Genomic DNA, 10,269 nt, shown 5'->3' on the forward strand with positions numbered 1-10,269 from the left:
TTGGCAACTCCAGCAAAGAATTAATCACATCTAATTCCTGAACTCCAGCAATTTTTCTTATACTCAATCTTTTAAATGGCCATTGATAGTTATTGGAAGCCATCTTTTCAAGTAAATCATAAGCCTCATCAATGGATTTACTCATAAATGCACCTCCGGCTACAACATCAATGGTAGTTCTAATAGGTCCCAGCAAACCATTATAAAAAGTTTGAACTTGAAGCCCCTTAAGTAACCCATGATGAGTACACCTTCTTAACAAATCCTTATACCTTTCCCAAACCTCATATAAAGATTCAGAATCAAATTGTATGCAAGAAGTGATATTCTTCTGCATCTTTCTTGTCTTAGCAGGTGGAAATAATTTTGCTAAGAATTTCTAAGCCAAATTATCCCAAGTATGAATGGAACTAGCAGAAAGTGAATTTAATCAACTCTTTACTTTATCTCATAGTGAAAAAGGGAAAAGCTTTAATCTTATGGCATCATCAGTAATACCATTAGCCTTGAATATATTGCAAATTTCTAGGAAATTCACACTATAAGCATTAGGATCATCATTAAGCAAACCCCAAAATTAAATAGAAGTCTAAATCAGTTGACTGATTGCTAGCTTAATTTCAAAGTTGTTGGCTTGAATAAGAGGTCTTTGGATACTAAAGTGGAGACCTTGTACTATAAGACAACATATTCCCTCAAAGACTTCGGTCTCTTTCCATTGTTGATCAGCCATTATTTTACTTAAAGCATAAACTTGTTGATTTTTCCTTCGATGTCTTCAAAAAGTCTTTTCGAATTCTGGATCAAAAAGAGCAATTTTCAAATTTTGGGCTCTTCATATACAACGATCTAAAGCACCTGAAAAATTAAAGGAAAGAAAAGTCTGGATTAAGATTAAGAATGCTTGGTATTAATATTAATAAGAAAAAACTAAAAATAAACTCTTCAGCAACGGAGCCAAAATCTTGTTGTTCATTTTTTACCAACGCAAGTATACATATCACAAAAATAATATAATGATGAGTAAAGTGTCGAACCTACAGGGAATTGAATTAATTCTTACTATTAATTGCTAAAATTACACATCTTAATTTTATCCAAACAATAAAAATTGAATTAAAAAGTAAAATTAAAAACTAAAACTAATCTAATTTTACTCAATAGAATTATTTTATTAGACTTGATTGACTTTTATATGTAAGATTATGATATTTCTCAATACTCCATCTGAATATTGTCTATCTCTCTTAACTTAATTTAATACATAAGTTACTAACTTACAGTCCTAAATTATTTACAAGTCTCTGTCAAGCTTTTTATAAAAGTATCTCTCTCAATTAATTACTATATGTCTATGCAAATCAAATTAAAGAAAGATTTATTAAGTTCGTGCTCTAATCTTGGCTGTCTATGGCTCATATGTGGACTATATGCAAATCAATCACATAATCAACTAAGTGTATTCGATCATACACTATTCTATTCTAGGTTTACCTAAATCTCCTTCGTCAAGGTTTAACCTAGATTTCCAATTTAATCTAATTGGAGATCAAGCAATTAGAAGCATTAAGAACAAAATAAAATAAATAACTTAAAACCATCAAACATAAGCAAAAGAGAGATAAATAATTTAGACTATGTATTGAGGTCAATCATAATCTTAGATAAATAATTTAGTTCCCTATCAAGTCACACTTTATCATCAAATTAAGTTTCATCATCAAAACCAAAAGAAGAAAATATAAGAATAACAAAAAGATAAAAAAAAAACCCAAGAATTGTTATCTTGATCTCCCAATCTTCTTGAATCCTGTTTGATTTCTTCTCAGCTTCAATGATACTTTTTCAATGAAGTTTGTGGCTTGAATCTCAACTCAAAATCTAGTGTTTCGTGTTTTCAAAAGTTCTCCAAAAGATTTCTTTTATAAGGCTTTAAAGTTAGGCCAAATTGGATGAAGAAAGAAGTTAATTTTTATCAAGATTTCCTCATCATACTACCTGAGTTGTGCCCTACCTCCACCAAGGTAGGGACCTCAACCATTTCATTAGCAGAAATTGTAACTGCTCTAGGATTGCTACAGTGCTTCAACTTTGATAAGATTTTGACTGCCTTTTAACTCGAATTGGGCAAAATGGTAAAAATGAAAGTTGTAGAGTTTTCTCTTAGCTTTCCAATGATTTAAGAATAAACTTATTTCAAGCCCTATAGATTCAGTTATGGTCGAAATACCAAGACATGTGTAGTGGAAGTCTATAGCTCAAAATTGCTCTTCTTCTTCCATTAAAAGTCTTCCTTCATTACACATCTACAAAAGCACAAATAAATCAATAACACCCTATGTTAATCATATTAACACCTATTTAAGCATAAAATAAACTAAGGTTAGATTGACTCACCTAAATTAATTAACTTAAAAGAATTTAGATAAAACCTACTAATTTCTATGCATTACTACAAGAACTAAGCTGAATTACTATAAAAATTATACCCATATAACTCTATATCATAAAGTTTTCATTCTCTCTGTTATTTGTTCACTTTATTTTACCTTTTCAACCCTATAATTGTTTTTTCTTTAGAATTCACTAATTCGTTTTGATCCATCTTGTCATTTCTAGCTCTTTCTTTCCCAATTTCACCTTCATGGTCAAATGTAGGCATCTGAAACTTCTCTGTGGCAATTCTTTCGCTTGAAGCACTTGCAGTGGTAGCTTGGTTTTCAAGAGCAGGGAATTTAGTTGTCTTTTCTTTGAGAATGAGGCCTTCAAGATGTTGACCATTATCTTAACTTGTTTTGTCAGCTTCCTATCAATTCTCATTAAAAGATTGAACACTATTTCACTTTGAAGAGAGGCTTGACTAACTTTTGAGTGAGTTGTAGATGGTGCTTCAGTGTCTTGGGGGAATGACGCGCCTTTAATGGATTTGATGCACTATTTTCTCTTTAGGTTATATCCCATCTTCATTATAACTCTATTATATAGAGTTATTTTGACACATTTTAAGGGCTTAAGTAGTTAGATCTTTAAGATTTTAGGTTTGGATCGTAGTGTTTTAGGTGTTTTTCTAGTTTCAATTTAATTACATGTTGAATAGTTAATTTATTTTAGTTAAATTTTATGTTAGCTTGTTTTAAATTACTTTAAGAATAATTATTGCTAATTTCTCTTATTGTTTTTGCAAGAAATTTGATGAAAAGACTCATTTGATGAAAATCAATGCAAGTATGGCGATGGCTTTATTCATATATATTTCGGTATTTTTACCATATCTCTCTTTACAAAACTCTAAATGAGGTGATTCTTAGACCATTAGAATTCTTAGAGAAAGGGATATAACTTTTATGTTTATCATTTTGCCCAGTTCTAATTTGATCATGGTCAAAATATTTGTCTAAGTTAGAGCACTATAGCAGCATGCATGGACTGAACATGATGCGGTATTTGAAGCATATCTTTCAATACAAAATTCCAATTGATGTGATTCTTGAGCCACATTAAATTTAGGAGATAGGGATAAAAATTTTGGATCTAGTTTGGACCAGATCAAGGTGAAAATCATGTTCGAAGTTAATAGACTGTAGCAGCGTTGGGAGAACAAGGTTGCAACTCTGATGAAAGAAAGCACACAACACAGTTTCTCGAGAGCTCAACGTTAGAAGAAGAGCACTACCATGTTACTGTAGCAAGAATTCAGTGCTGTGGCACCAAGAAATCAAGGCTGCAACACTGATCAACTTTCCAAAAATAAAAATTTGACAAGATTTTGAAAATTAGGTTATTTAGAGCCTATTTAAGGGACCTTTTTCAAAGGTTTTAAGGGAAAGGCAACAAGCAACTATTATGGAGATTTGGAGCCAATAACAAAGCAATAAAACAAGAGAATTGAAGGGAAAATAAATATTACAAAGCTCCAACTATTAGTTTTCTCTCTTTACTTTTGTGTTTTTCTTATTTTCTTTGACTTGAATTAATGGCTAATTTTCTTTGGATAAAGTTTTTATTAGATATTATGACCTAAATTTATTTTTCTAGGATTACAATTGAACTCACATGTAATCTGAATTTTTAATCTCTTTGTTGCTTGTTTTTAATGGGATTTCAATTGTTTATTCTAATTTGTTCTTAATGCTTTTAATTGCTTGATCGCCAATTAAATTGATTTAAGAACCAAAACAAACTTGGAAAAGGGAGTTTAGTGCAGACTAAAATTGGGATAGTACATGATCATATTAATTGATTTGCATATAGGATAAAGATATACCTATTAGCCTTATGTAGCCAGATTAGAGTCTAAATTTAATGAGTCCATTTTAATTTCAATTTACATAGGAATATAATGTTTTGATTAAAATAGATATTTTTATAAGATTAGTCAAAAGACCCTTATAAGTAATTGAGGACTTTAGGTTAGCAATTCAACCCATTGAAATAAGTTAAGGAATAAGATTTAGATGAACCGTGAGGGATATTGTAAACCTAGGCTTTTTTGATTTGATTTTTACTCAAGTTATTATTACTTTAATTTTTCTTTTTAGTTTAAATTTCTGTTAATTAGTTTTAGTTAATTAATTAATTTTGATTGTTTGGATAAAATTAAGTTATTATAATTTTAGTACTTAGTAAAATTTTAGATCGATTCTCTTTGGGATGGATACTCTGCTTGGTTATATAATATCTATTCGATATGTATACAGGTGTAGTAATATTTTAATTGACACTTCAACACACTACCTACAAAGATCCCTTGATCTTTACTTTTCATTAAATCTTCTTGAAATCTGATGCTCCAAATCCCTTTTTCTTGACAAAGAATAAGATGATTTTGCCGTATGGCAAATTTCTTTATCTCCCAAAAGTGTTTTCTTTATTCTTTCAATCATAAACCTGGCTACATTTAATGGGATTTCATTGAAAGCTTACTCCATTAGCTAGAGATCTTGAGCACTCACATAACTAAAGCTTCTACTTCTACCATGAAATGTGGTGGCAATGAAGTAGTGAAAAATTCTTAGCTATGAATTCTCGATATAACTAGCATAACTACTAAATGGGAATTTCTTCTTTCTACTAGTCACTGTCTCCCAAATAAGGCTAGGATCATATTTTCCAAGGATCATAAACTTACCTATCTCAAATTCTATTTTCAAAAACTCTTCTAAGTCTTTAGTAGTGATTTGAAATTCTCTTCCACTTTGAAAAATGCTTAGAACATCTTCTATAAACTCCTCTTGATTGACTAATTCATTCTTATTCTGGGCAATACTAGAATAGATTTCCTTATCTAGTATGAGACTATATGCCCTATCTTCAAAGGTACTTAAAGCTTTAATTTTTAATTCATTAAAAAACTTCAGCAAATCTCTCTTAACACTAGGCGCCCCATTAAATCTCGACCAATCAAAAAACTTTTCCAGAAGATATAGTTGTATTTTCTATCTTCTTATATCTATCAGCATGAATCTTGATTCTAAACTGAAAAGTGGAGGTATTACCTTTTTCGATAGAGACCACTACAACAACAGTCCTTTTTCCTTTCCTTGAAATTTTCTTTTGACTTTCCCTTTTTGTCTTAACTAGAGACCCTTGAGTGAGTTTTCTTTTTTCCTTTGTTAAAAACGTTGTGTGTGAAGGAAGTTCTAGCATCGGTTTTTTGATGGATTGGATCTAGGGTTTGTTAGGTTTCAAAGAGATAAGGAGAAGGCGAATGTACTTTAGAGAATCTGGAAATTTTTTGAAGTTTAGATTTTTAGTGTATGGGTTTTCTAATTAATTGAAGTGTTTTTGGTAGGGGGTTAATAACCAATTAACCCACGTTTTGAGTGGGAGGCTTCTCGTACCTGTTGCTCCTCAATTTTTTTAAATTGAAAGTTTCCCACACATCAGTTTTTTCTTTGACTAAAGAGCTCTAATCAACTAAAGTAGGTCCTAACCAACTACTGTGTTTCTGACTTAAAGCCTTTCTAACTACTAGACTTGCATTAACTGGTTAAAAGAGCTTTTAACTGATTAAAACCTTATTGACTTAGGTTAGCTACCTTAACATAAAATTGTTTTAATTGATTAGAGTTGTCTTTAACTAATTAATATGAATCTTATCTTCCTTTTAAGGTCCCTTTAACTAATTAAAACAGTTCTTAATTAATTACGTAAAAATTTAAACATAATTATCATGCTGTAAATCATAAAAAACATGGTCAAGTAAGCTCAATTAGACTTCATTAACATCAAGCATTCCTAATTCTCTCCTTATTCTACAAAATTGATCTTTATTCAATGGTTTTGTGAAAATATCAGCTAATTGATTCAAGGTGTCCACAAAATCTATTTAATATCTCCCTTAAGCACATGATCTCTAATGAAATGGTGTCTAATTTCTATGTGCTTAGTTCTTCATGTTGAACAAGATTTTTGGAGATATTTATGGCACTCATGTTGTCACAGTATATAGGAATTTTACGCATAGTCATTCCAAAATCATTTAGCTATTGCCTAATCCATAGTATTTGTGCACAACAACTACTTAGTGAGATATATTCAGCTTCAGCTATTGATAGAGCAAAAGAATTTTGTTTCTTGCAAGACCAAGACACAAACATGTTTCCAAGGAATTGACAAGTACCACTAGTGTTTTTTTGATCAATTTTGCTACTAGTAATATCAGCATTGAAATAGCCCAGAAGATTAAAAGATGAACCTTTAGATATATTGGGCTTAAACCTTGAGTATCCAATAGATATCTAAAAATCTTTTTCATTGCAGTCAAATATGATTCCTTAGCACATGATTGGAATCTTGCACATAGGCAAAACACTAAATAAAATATCAAGTCCACTTGTAGTTAAATAAAGAAGTGAGCCAATCATACCTTTATAAAGTTTTGGTCCACATCTTTTCCTTTATCATCTTTGTCAAGCTGTGTGGAAGGACTTATGGGAGTTCCAATTGATTTCATATTTATCCCACCAAATTTCTTTAGCATTTCTTCAATATATTTCTCTTAGTTGATCAGTATTCCATCCTCACATTGCTTGATTTGTAGACCAAGGAAGAATTTTAACTCTCTCATCATATCATTTCAAATTCTCCATGCATTTTTTTAGCAAAATTCTCACACAACCTTTAGTTAGTATCACCAAACACAATATCATCAACATGCATTTGAACTACAACTAAATTAGTTTCATTTTTTCTTACTGAATAGAGTATTATCTATATTTCCCCTGGAATATCCTTTTTCATTAAAAACTTTGAAAGTCTTTCATACCAAACTCTAGGAGCTTGTTTCAATCCATATAAGGCTTTAGGCAATTTATATACATGATCAATTTTATCATAAACTTTAAAACCAAGGAGTTGTTCAACATACACCCTCCTTAAATAAAGCCATTAAGGGATGCACTATATCCATTTAAAATAATTTAAAAATCTAATTAATTCTAACCTAGCTATAGGTGCAAAGATTTCATCATAATGAAAACCTTCTTTTGATTGTAGCCTTGAGCAACTAACCTTGCTTTGTTTCTTACCACATTCCCTAACTCATCCTTTTTGTTTTTGAACACATATTTTGTACCAACAATTGGATGGTTGGCTAACCTTGGAACTAAGGTCCAAAACTTGTTCCTTCCAAATTGGCTAAGTTCCTCTTGCATGGCAATCAGCCAACTCTCTTCCTTTGCAACTTCCTCAAAGTTCTTTGGTTCCACTTGTGATATAAAAACAAGATATTCAGAAGCCTCTCTTAATCCCCTTTCAGTTTTAACATCTTTTAGGGGATCACCAATGATTTATTCTTAGGGATGATTTCTTACAATTCTCCAGCTTCTAGGAAAGTCACTGTACTATTCTCAGATCTTTGCAAGTCCTCTAATGGTGGTTCTTCCTCATTTTTCTCTTTCAAGCTCTCTTCATCATCTACTTTATTATTTAAGCTCATTTTTTTCATTTTCTTCTCAATGTCATCTATATGATCATCATAAAGCATTATCTTTTTTTGTGCAACATTAGTCTCATCAAAAATAATATGAATTGACTCTTCTATAGCTAAGGTTCTTTCATTAAACACTTTATTCAATGCATATCCTAAGAAAATGGCCTCTTCACTTCTAGTATCAAATTTTTTCAAGGTGTGTTTTCCATTATTCAAAATAAAACATTTACATCCAAAACTCCTTAAGTGATAAATGTTTGGTTTTCTTCGCTTGTGAAGCTCATAAGGGGTTTTAGAAATCATGGCTCTAATGGAAACTCTATTTAATATGTAAGTTGCAATGTTCACAGCTTCAACCCAAAAATATTTTGACAAGTTGTTTCCACAAAGCACTATCCATGCCATTTCCTTTAAAGTCCTATTTTTTCTTTCAACCACTCTATTTTGTTATGGAGTTATAAAAGCAGAAAAGTTACGGTCAAAATTATTTTCATTGCAAAATATTTCAAAATTGTTACTTTCAAATTTACCACCATGGTCACTTCTTACACTAACAATGGTAAGATTTTTTTCATTTTGAACTCTTTTATAATGTTTAACAATAGTTGGCAATGCATCATCTTTGTGAGTTAGAAAATATACCCATATGTATCTAAGGTAATCATCTACAATAACAAAATCATATGACTTGCCCCCTCGACTAGCAACAGTGATTGGTTCAAACAAATCAACATGCAATAGTTCAAGTGGCCTAGAAGTTGATATGATTTTTTTAAATTCAAATGAACTTTTAACTTGTTTTCCAAATTGACATGCATCATATACTTTGTCATTTTCAAAGGATATCTTTGGAAGCCCAATGACTAGGTATTTTCTCAAGAATTTTGATATAGAGTACATACTAGCATGTCTTAGTCTTCTATGCTATGACTAGCTATCACATACATCATTGGCAATAGACAAGATTCACAAGACTCAATTTCATCAAGAAAAACAACGTACATATTCTTAATGTTACATATTCTTAAATTATTTCTCTTCATATAAAAAACTATAAATGCAAAGTTATGTTTTTTTGATATGAGAAGTTGTGACAATTGGAAAGTCACATCAATTGAAAGATTATATCACATAGTGTGACATAATGTGACTATTGGATTATAGGTGGTTATTCATATGAAAAGTTAAGTCTCTTAGTAAAATAACATATTAGAAAAACACCTCTAAATCTAAATGTTAAGAAACAATTAAAAAACGCCACTACTCAAAAGTTTGGATATGAAAAATGATCTTATCATATTATAACTCAAATGTTATGTCTTATGGTATGAATGGTTATCCTTTCATAAAGTAATTATAAGAATAATACCTTTATCTAAAGGTTGTGTCTTGTAACATGCAAAGGTATCTTTAAGATATAAAAGTGACTTGATAAAATTGTTATGTTTTTAAAGAAAAGACACTTGGAATTCTATATAAAGGATTTGTTGTCAACTATTTTGATATACCAAAATAAACAAGACAAAAGTTAGAAAAGAAGAGTTATGTTTTGAACAATAAACACTTTGAGTTCCTATTATGTATCAAAAGCATCCAAATTCCTTATTGTTAGTTCAATAAGCTTAAAGTGTAAGTGTCAAAGAGAAGGAGTGAATTGAACTTCTTTTGAAAATCTTTGCTAAGTAGATGAATATAAAATTTTTTTTGTAAAGTGTTTCTTTTGAACAACACTTTGATTAATGAAAACTTATATTTGAATCAAGTTTAGACACTAAAAATCTTAATAAGAAAATGAGAAACAAGAACACAAGGATTTTTATAGAGGTTTAGCCCCTTTGCCTACATTTTGTCCCTTAGCCTCATTAACAAGTTTTCAATCTATTATAAAAGTACCTTTTTAGGATTCAAACACAACCTTCACAATAGTTTTTTCAAAGATGGGACTTTAACTGCTTTACCTTTTTATTTGTTTAAGGTATAACCACATAATACTACCTTTTAATGGTTAAGGTATAACCAATCCAGTTAATACAACGAGTGGGAAGATAAAAGCTTTTAATGCTTTTAGAAGGCTGATGATGAGAGTTAATGCAAGGAATACACAAGATGAGTACAATGATGTGAAAAGATTTCAACTTAATGAAGACTTAAATACGAGTAAGAGAGTAATAAATGAACTTAAAGAGTTTGAAGATGCTCTTTTTCTCTTGAGTAATTTTTCAAAGTCTTCTTTATCTTCAAAATAGGTGGGGAGCCTCAATTTTTAGTGTTGACGGTGTTTGGAGTTGTTAAGTGTCTTCCAAGACCATAACTAGCCATTGGGAGCTTCTAATGCT

At 30.5% G+C, this 10,269-nt stretch overlaps 1 non-coding gene across 1 annotated transcript; it reads left to right on the plus strand.

Moving 5' to 3' along the window:
* Positions 1–233: 233 nt before the first annotated feature.
* LOC149527792 (small nucleolar RNA R71) lies at positions 234–339 on the plus strand. The gene has a single exon (XR_016352293.1). It is a non-coding gene; the product is annotated as a small nucleolar RNA R71 (small nucleolar RNA).
* Positions 340–10,269: the final 9,930 nt, after the last annotated feature.

This window comes from Theobroma umbraticum, unplaced genomic scaffold (assembly GCF_002168275.2).
Source record: "Theobroma umbraticum cultivar Fairchild unplaced genomic scaffold, ASM216827v3 scaffold_30.0, whole genome shotgun sequence".
Lineage (NCBI taxonomy): Eukaryota > Viridiplantae > Streptophyta > Magnoliopsida > Malvales > Malvaceae > Theobroma > Theobroma umbraticum.